We start from the raw sequence: 9,620 nt of genomic DNA, 5'->3' as shown, positions 1-9,620 counted from the left end.
CCCTGGCTCATATTGAAATTTCAGCTCCGGTCGTCTGAGGTGATATGGCTCATCTTCCTTTGAGCCCAGCAGAGCATTAAAACAACAAAGTCCACAACGGAAGGATGAAGCAGGTATGGGCTGCATTGCTGTGCTTTATTCCTAAGCTATGCAGAGAGCAAAGAAATATACATGTTCTCTCTATGAGAAGCAGAGAGCAAGTGAAGAAAGAAAACAAAAGAACAAAGGAAACAGGAAACCAGTAACGTCACATCCCGTCTCCCTTTCCAGTGAGAATCCAACAGTATCTGGACTCTCTGGAATGTAAACAGTCCTGTGACTGCAAGCAGCTGCTCAGTGAGAAACAGAAACTAACAGCTCACTGTATCTTCCCAAGAACACAGTCTTTTGGGACAAATATAGCTTCCGCTTTTGTTGGGTCATTATGGGGTATTAGGAACTTATATGGAATTTTCTGCTGATGCCTGCAGCCCCAATGGCACCAAACTTGCTGATGCATCCCTTGACCTTAGCAGCAGTATATGTCAAGAGTGCACTGTTAGTTAGACGGGTGCAAGAGGAACAGAATATATTTGACTGATGGATAGTTGTGGCAATCGCTTCTACTTGACCAAAGACCCACCCATGTCCAACATTCTGCTTCCCACAACAAGATGCCTATGAAAGACTCTCAAGCAATCAAGCACAGACTCTCTCTCTCTCTCTATATATATATATAATTTTCTGTTTTACAATTTAGAATAAACAACCTTAAAATATCAGTGACTTCCCTCCTTCTCTTTCCATGGTTCATTTTGCATAACATAAATCCCTGCATATTTTACATAAACCAAACCATTCGGTATTCCATTATTACATCATTCAAAACTGATTTACACTTGAATTTATCTTAATGCTGCCAACATTTTCAGGGGTACACAATTTTGCTCCACATATTCAATAAACATTTTCCAATCTTCTTTAAACATATGTTTGTTCTTCTTGTTCTCTTATTCTATGTTAGGTCCGCAAGCTGCACTATTCCATCAGTTTAAGTTGCCATTCTTCTTTAGTTGGGACTTTGCTCATTTTCCATTTGGGGGGCTAACAAAACAAGGGCTGCAGTAGTGGCATACATAAATAACCTTTTTTTGACACCTGGGAATTTCCGACTGAATTATCCCCAACAAAAAGGGCTCTGGTTTTTTTTGGGGGGGGGAGTACTTTTAAACATTTTTTTTTCCAATTCATTATGAATTATTTCCCAATACCCTTTAACTCTTTTACAGGCCCACCACATATGATAGAAGGTACCCTCAGTCTCACTGTATCTCCAGCAGTATATGATTTTGATAAGTGTTGAACCTTTTCCCCCCCAAGAGGCTTATGTGTGCTCCTTTGCTTAGGGAGCTATGTGGCTGCTCCATAGTGTATTCTTTTTTGTTCCTTTGCATGTTTTGCTCATAACACACACAAACTAGTGGTTTCGAGGAGCATTTGAACTCCTGCCTGGAGGGATGCTTGGGAATTGACAGTAGTGGTGTCTCTGCTGGCTGTGCCACCCTGATGGTGCTGATGGAGTTGGGACCCTGTCGCTTTGTCTCGCATGTTGTGGGTTTGCAGTGATGCAGGGTTGTGCTAGAGGTGCCCCCCCATCACTCTGGGTTCATTGGCTACCCCCCCCCCATGTCGGCAATATGTGGGCAGCATCACTGGCACAATCCCTAATTGGTGGGTACTGACAGAGTTTAAGTGTATTTGCCATTTTCCTTGGGTTTTCTAATTGTAGGTGTTTCCCCTCCCAGGCTAAGCTCACACTGGATATAGCATAATACATCTATTCAGCATTGCAAGGCGATACAAATTGTGCATATCTCTTATTTAAACTGATAAAAGTGGTTGGTGCAAGAAAATAATACAATACTGACAATCAATGGCATTGATCATGTTATCTGGAGCCTTTCAACTAACTGGTAGAAAAGTGACTGAATACAAGGAAGAGACTCGAACAAAAACAGTTCAATTGGGTAACATACAGTATAGAAACCTCTTAACCATGGGTAGGCAAACTAAGGCCCAGGGGCCAGATCCGGCCCAATCGCCTTCTCAATCCGGCACACAGACGGTCTGGGAATCAGCGCATTTTTACATGAGTAGAATGTGCCCTTTTATTTAAAATGCATCTCTGGGTTATTTGTGGGGCATAGGAGTTTGTTCATTTTTATTTTTATTTTGCAAAATATAGTCTGGCCCCCCACAAGGTCTGAGGGACAGTGGACTGGCCCCCTGCTGAAAAAGTGTACTGACCCCTGCTCTTAACAGAAGAAGACGATGAGATTAAATTTGAAGATGTAGCAGAAAGCTTGATGAGTTGGTTACAATACTATCAACTTAATGAATTAAGTTCAACAAAGGTTGGGTTTTATGAGCCAAAGCTCTCAGTCAGAAAGAGACCTGCTGGGCGATAATGTTGAAGTGATGTCAAAAATGAATACGATGCTATTAGGATGGCAGACAAAAGATGAACAAATCAAATCATCCATGATACACTGGGCAATGGATATAGGACATAAAATTGAAATGGCAGTATGGGAATGATTGTGGAATGTAGATTTACAGTTTAAGGCATGTTATGGGATAGAAGAGAATTTTATTAAAATGATTTATAGATTGTACCTAACACCTAGTAAACTAGCAAAAATGTATAAATCAGAATCCAATAATTGCTGGAAGTGTAAAGAAAAAGAAGGCACCTTTTCCATATGTGGTGGTTTTGTAAAAAGGCTAAGCCTTATGTCTTCCTGAGCATATGTTCAAGGTCCACAAGTCCTACTGAAGATGCAATCCTAACACACCTACATGGGAATAAGCCCCACTAAATTCAATAGGATATACTTCTGAGGTGACATGGTTAGGCTTGCACTGTACAGTATGTTACGATTTGAAGAGAGTTGATTTAGAAATGTCTAGGAGTTATCAGACAGCCAATAACTGAGGGAAATCTTCTCAAATAAAGAATATTATAATTTGGTAAAAACACAATTAGAAGTAGTTAGGAAAGTTATTTTTATGATTCTGGCTAACAACATGTCACTCATCGTTTGTCACGGTTCCACAGTTATAGCTAGAAGTTGCTGGAAAAGAAAGTGCGCCATCTACAGGCTAACAGTGATAGCTGTTTCTGTGATACGCCTGTGTCTCTTTTTCATTTGCACTAGCGATCATAGCCCCTCCCCAATTCCATGACCAATTACTCTGGATGGCAATCGTGACAAGGCACACTGCTGTTCCCGATGACTGTACTACTGTACTTCTGCAGGCGTGACTCCAGTGGCCAGCAGAGACATGGTCATTGGTTGGTGCTACATAACTAAAAGCTTCTGCATCTACTTGACTTTACCATACTGTATACAGTACTATATGCTCCTCCAGATGGCCTATTTACTGAGCATTCATCCTGAACTGCATTGTGAGGTGTTTACAAGCCTTCCTGTTAATAATTTGCTCATTCCACACTTTTCAATGAGTTTCATTCCCTAACAGCAAAAAGTATGCTTCATTTTAAAAGGGGGTTTGTTGTGCTAGGGCAGGTTTGAGGAAACTTCAGCCCTCTAGATGTCACTGAATTAAAATGCCCATCAGCACCAGCAAGCTTGGCCCTTGGCAAGGGGTGATGGGAATTATAGTTCAGCATCATCTGGAGGGCTGAAGTTTCCCCATATTTGTGCTAAAGAGTCAGAGCATTTTAATCCATTTTAATTGCAAAAACCTAAGTTTCCCCAAAAAGCACTTTAATCCTTCCTGAAGAATGAAAAGTGTAAAAAGGTAAAGGAGTGCTGGACAGTAAAAGATGACTATGGGGTGCAGCGCTATAGGGAGCTGGTGTTTGTCCACAGACAGCTTTCCGGGTCATGTGGCCAGCGGGACTAAACCACTTGTGGTGTAACAGAACATCATGGCGCATGGAAATGCCATTTACCTTCCCATCACAGTGGTACCTATTTATCTACTTGCACTGGCATGCTTTCGAACTGCTAGATGCGCAGAAGCTGGGACAGAGCAATGGGAGCTCACCCCGTCGTGCAGATTTGAACCACCAACCTTCCAACCAGCAAACGCAAGAGGCTCAGTGGTTTAGACTACAGCGCCACCTGCGTCCCTGCCTCTTGAAGAATACTAGCAGTCTAGAGGCACATGGCAGATTTTATTGTGTGAAATTTTTTTTTACTTCTGCTGAGTGCTGGTATACTGTCCTCTAGAATTTTAATTGACTATCTTCCTGCTGCAAGGGAGCGAGACTAACTCCCATCCAATCTTCAGGGATGGAGATATTTATGTCTCCAAGCAATATTCTCTTGGTACAGGACCTTGTGTCCTGAAAGGCACCACAGTAGCTACAGCTGATGCCAGTATCTACTATAAAATATTACGATGTTTGCATCCCATAAAACGCAGCAATACTTGTAGCATTCCACACTCTTAGCAAACGTAACAAATGTCCAAATTGGTTTTGGAATCAGAAAATTTAATCAGAAATACTGAATTTTCTTGGTGCTGATTTGAATTGTCTTTTGGGAATTAATACTAGCAGTATAGCTCCCTTCACCTGCCCAAATGGTTTTGCATATATGGGGATGTTTCATATTTATCAGTCGAGAACTATGAGCCCCCCTTTTGGCCATGCCTGTCATTCCCGGAGTTTCACCTTGTTCAACGAGTTCACAAAAAGAGCCACGCTGACTTGGTGGAGTTGGGAGTGCTGAGAAAGACACTGAGCGGAAGAGACTGATTGGGGTGGAGTCAGGAACAAAGCCAAGCCAGCCATGCCATTCCTCCTCCCTCCCCCGCTTACTTCTGAGCCAGTTGCCAAATATTTTTCAGAATGCACAAGTCAGAATTTGGGGCCGGGTGCCAGAATATTTGAGCATAAATCAGCACCTTCATTTTCACATAGTGTGCATGCTTGAATGCTGTAGCCCACGCATTTGCACTAAAGAGCCAAGTTTGTTGAGCTCAGTCCCAGCTCCTGACCATTTCATACACTGCCGCAGAAGACACAGCAGGAGGTGTGCTTGTGCTTCCTTCCATGGACATCCCCAATGTTTCTGTCGAGCCTAGGGAGGCAGGGTGGGTAGCAGCAAAACAATGCATCACTTTGGTGGCGGCAGCAGCAGCAGCTATGGAAACTTTTCTTATCCGCAATTCCTTGTGCAATTCCTTCATCAAGCACTAGAATCTTAAGGTTGGGGTCAGCCAGCACCAACCATCAGCTAAAATAAAGCTTTTACTATTAACTCTGCCCCAGACTCACCCACATATCAGAATCTTTGAAATAAAAATTTGGCAGTAGGGACTCAGCTACATTAGTAAAAAAAACACACCACACACCAGTGTTTTAAATGCATTCTAAACATGCAACACCAGATGGTGCTGTAGAGCATAAAACTTTTCTATGCAGTTTTACATAGGGTTTTTTCTTTTGATATACAGTGGTACCTCGGGTTACATACGCTTCAGGTTACATACACTTCATGTTACAGTCTCCGCTAACCCAGAAATAGTACCTCGGGTTAAGAACTTTGCTTCAGGATGAGAACAGAACTCGCATGGCGGCATCAGGAGGCCCCATTAGCTAAAGTGGTGTTTCAGGTTAAGAATAGTTTCAAGTTAAGAACGGACCTCCGGAACAAATTCAGTACGAAATCAGAGGTACCCTGTAATGATTTGATTTATGACTTATTTATAGCATTTTCCCCCATGTGTAGATCCACCCTAGGTTTACAGCAGCAAGAATAGGGGTCATAGCTTAGAGGCACTGCACATGATTTGATGCAGAAGACCCCAGGTTTCATCCCCAGCATCCCCAGTTAGAAGAATTGGTTAGCAGGTGAGGCTTGATACCCTAGAGAATCTGCTTAAGGCATTGAAGAGCCATGGCCGAACATAAGTACATAAGAAAATCCCTGCTGGATCAGGCCAAAGGCCTATCTAATCCAGCGTCCTGTTCTCACAGTGGTCAACCAAATGCCCATGGAAGATGCAAGCAGGAGCAAGTCATTCTTTTTCTTCTTCTTCACGTCAACTTTTTAGAGATTCAAAAACTGTGGTAATATCATGTCTTTTCAGTCTTCTTTTCTGTAATCTATACTTGCTAATCTATTTTCCCTTCTGTTCTTAACCATCTTTATGGTTTTCCTTGATTTTGTATCCTTATTAAAAATGATGACCAAATAGGGACATAGTATTACAGCTGGTACTTAATCAGTACAGAGCAGCAGAGGACTGTTTCCTTCGTTGCCTTGCATATGGTTCTCTTCATACCACCCCAGATGGCATTTGTCTTCTTCTTTTTTGTGACAGCCTCTCACTGCTGACTCATATTCACATTGCAATTTACTATAACTGTAGTGCTTTGCTGCTTTCTTTTAATCTTTGTTAGCTTTATTCTTCTTGTTGTAATTTACTACATCCCTAACAGTCCGTTGTTATTATCATTTTGAAACTTAATCACATCCGCTCACAAATCTTCTGAGTTTCGTATCCTGTATATTCTCCTTGCAGCCCATTACTGGAGGCCCATTAGAGTCAATGAGATAATGATGTAGATTAGTCAGGGTTCTATGTGCTCCCAGAAAATGATAGCGGTTCCAGTAAGAGACAGCACTGTCACACAACCACAAGCATCCATGGCAATATTGCATACTTGCTATACTATATGGGGTTTGTCAATGGGTCAGTATAGATGGACTCTCCACCCCATCACTTCTGACAAAAGACTGATATTGATTCATTGGAAAAATGAAACCAGCCCCCCCCCCGCCGATTAATGGATAGAAGATTTGACAACTCAGAGAAATCAAACATCATACTCTGACTCTGACTCTCCTCTAGCTTATTGCTTTTTCTCTGGTTCACATCACAGCCCAAAAAACTCTGCTTCAAACTCTTTGTCTTTCTAACTATCTCTGAGTTGAAGGTGGGCTGTCTAGCACAGAGCCCCTTTTCCTTTGTTCTCTGAATGGCTCATCACCCAGGCAATCATCTCAACACAGGAAGCTAGCCTGGGTTATCTTAACATTTGCTGGTTCCAGGGGTTCAGAAAGCTAGCCTGTCTTATATTTTAACTCTTGCTGGGTGTAGGGGTTAGAAGGGTTTCAACTCTCCCCCACCCCCGCCCAAACCCATAACACTATATTCTGGGCAGTGACCATTATGGCTTGGAGCTGATGGGAGTTGCAGTCCAAAACATCTGGAAGGCACCATGTTGCTACCCACAAAGGAGTAGAGCACCTGGCTGGTTTGCATACAAAAGGTCCCAGGTGCAATTCCTGGCATTTCGAGGTAGTAGCCAATTCCTGAGCTATATGGATCAATCGAGGTAAGGCGGTTTCCTTATATTCCCACTCTCTCCCTGCCCATCACTGGGTGCAAATCGCCGTTTTTGTCCCCAAAAGGGACCTATTTAATCAGTATCGCCTAGGGAAACCTGAAAAAAAGCTTCATCCTAACTCATTTGAATGAGAAATTTGGGCGTGCCGTTACTTGTCGTGCTGCTGTAATCACCAACTGGTAATGTTTAGAAACGGAGGCTCGTGGCTTGGGGGCTGGATTATGGGGGCGGCGGTGAAGGAGACCAAGCCAAGGTTCTTGTTGCATCCATACTTCCATCATTCTAGACGTCGACCGTGCGAAGGGATAACGCGGAGCTGCCCTTGTTAAACCTCATTGGCTGCTGGTTTTGTCACTCAGGTAGATCCCCGCCAGCGCTCCTAACCACCTCTTAATTCACACGGTTCTGCTATTGGCCGTCAGAGAGCGATGCAGGTTCATCGCCGTCCATATATATATAGATAGAGATATATAGTGCATCCAGCCTCCCCGCCCCTTCCAGGGCTTCCTTCCTCTCTCGCCGCTGCTACGGCCGCAGCCCCATCCCTGATCGCTCTATGAGCAGCAGCTGCTGAAAAGGGGCGGGCAGGCGAGCGGGAGAGCAGCGAGCGCAGGATCCGCTTCCCTGGCGAAACCCGGCTTTCCATTGGACGACGCGCCCGGGTAGGCGGGTGCCGAGCGCGGGGCGCCCGGTGCAGAATTGGCCAGCCATAGGGAAAAGGAGGTGGAGTCGCCTTGCCAGTCAGTCTGCGCGTCCGTCCATCCATCCCTGGATCTGGGCTGCCGCGGGAGGAGGAGGAGGCGGGAGGCGGCCTTGGCGACCGCTCCGCTGGCTCCTCCCTCGCCGCCGCCGCCGCCGCCACCCGCAGCAGCTCCTCCATGGCCGCTGCGGCTCCCGGCGTGGTTGCCTCTGCCTCTGCGCTGCTGCATGTGCCGCTAGACGGGGAGGCGGCGGCCGTCGAGGCCGGGCCTGGAGGCTCAGGACCCCCGCCTCCCTGAGCAGGAGGAGAAGGAGCCGCAATGGCCCTGGCAATGCCGGCCCCGCAGGTAGGAGGGCCGGGGCGCTTCCCTGGCAGCCCCTCGGGAGACCCCCTTCTCCTGCTCGGAGGCCTGGGCATCTTCTCGCCCAAGAGCGCAAAGCACCGCCTAGGGGAGGACGGGCGGGGGCTCGGCGCCCCCCACCTCTCCTCATTCCCGCCCCCTCCCTCCTCCGCCGCTGACCCGGTAGTTTGCTTTCTGTCTCCTTCCTCCCATGTAACGCAGGAGAAGTCTCCTCCCTCCTTATTCGAGGGCTTTTCCATGCAGCCCCAGAGGGGTCTAAGGGGGTCTCACTCTTCTGTTCCCCCTCCCCTCCTCCCCTCCTTGTAGGCAGGGCCTGAGTCCATCTGCCTTAGCTGTGTTGGAGCACTTGGCCTAAATGTCTTGGGACACTTGAATTTTCTCGGGTTGCAGTGACAGCCTTCTGTCTACAGGCTCTGGGCAGGCCATGAAATGAGAATGCGGTCTCCTTGCCCCCTGTTGCCAAGGGGGAAGAAGAGGGTTTTCCCAGAGGCTGTGGTTGGGGAGAGAATATATTTACTTTCCAAACCCCGAAGGTGTGTCCTCCACTGTGCTTACACCCTGAAGTAGTGACTTATCCTTCTCTGTGGACTGCCAACTAAGGAGTGGTTTGCTCTTCCTTTCCCTTAGGCACATCAACAATTGCCATTTATCACTCACTTTGAACGTACAAAGTGTTGTGCAACCCTTCCTATTTCCACAATGAACTCATTGCTGCTGTCCTTTTTAGACAGGCACTGAGGCTGAACTTGCTAAGTAAGGTACCTAGTATGTTTGCAGCTGATCAATGGCTTGAACCAAGGTCTGTGGACAAGATAGATCTCCTTTGTTTTGTTAATTGTTTTCTGGCCCAACCAGGTCTTGTCAAACGGCTCAGGGACATGGATGCTCTGTGTGCAGCCCCCATTGCTTGCTTCCTTTTCTGCCAACCTTTGTGGTCAGTGAAGAGAGACAGTACCTTTCCTGCCCAAGAACTAAGGATGCTTCCATCTTCTGTCCTACAAAGTTCTTAGTGATAAAAATGTTGATTGGCAGGCTTCCTTAAGGGGAGGGCATATCTTTTTAGAAACTGCAACTAGCTTAAAGGTTAAAGAAAACAGCAATCTAGTCTGGCAACCCCAGTGACTCTCTTTCTCTGCTGGATAAGGACTTTGTGTTGCCCCTTTTAGAATGGCATTAGCTGCTTACGATTC

At 45.6% G+C, this 9,620-nt stretch overlaps 1 protein-coding gene across 5 annotated transcripts in view; it reads left to right on the top strand.

Annotated features, from left to right (window-relative positions):
• Positions 1–8,115: 8,115 nt before the first annotated feature.
• Positions 8,116–9,620, top strand: part of EVI5L (ecotropic viral integration site 5 like) — a 51,246-nt gene continuing 49,741 nt past the window's right edge. For 2 of the 5 annotated variants that reach the window (XM_081898388.1, XM_081898390.1), the window contains exon 1: positions 8,119–8,415. The gene's annotated coding sequence lies outside the window, so the exon portion shown is untranslated. Of the gene's footprint in view, positions 8,416–9,620 lie in introns of all 5 variants that reach the window. The other 3 variants (XM_081898387.1, XM_081898385.1, XM_081898389.1) reach the window with 3 other exon arrangements.

This window comes from Podarcis melisellensis (genome assembly GCF_964234715.1).
Source record: "Podarcis melisellensis genome assembly, chromosome: 2".
NCBI classification, from domain to species: Eukaryota; Metazoa; Chordata; class Lepidosauria; order Squamata; family Lacertidae; genus Podarcis; species Podarcis melisellensis.
Note: the sequence above shows the minus strand (reverse complement) of the source record. Positions and strands in the feature narration are given on the sequence as shown.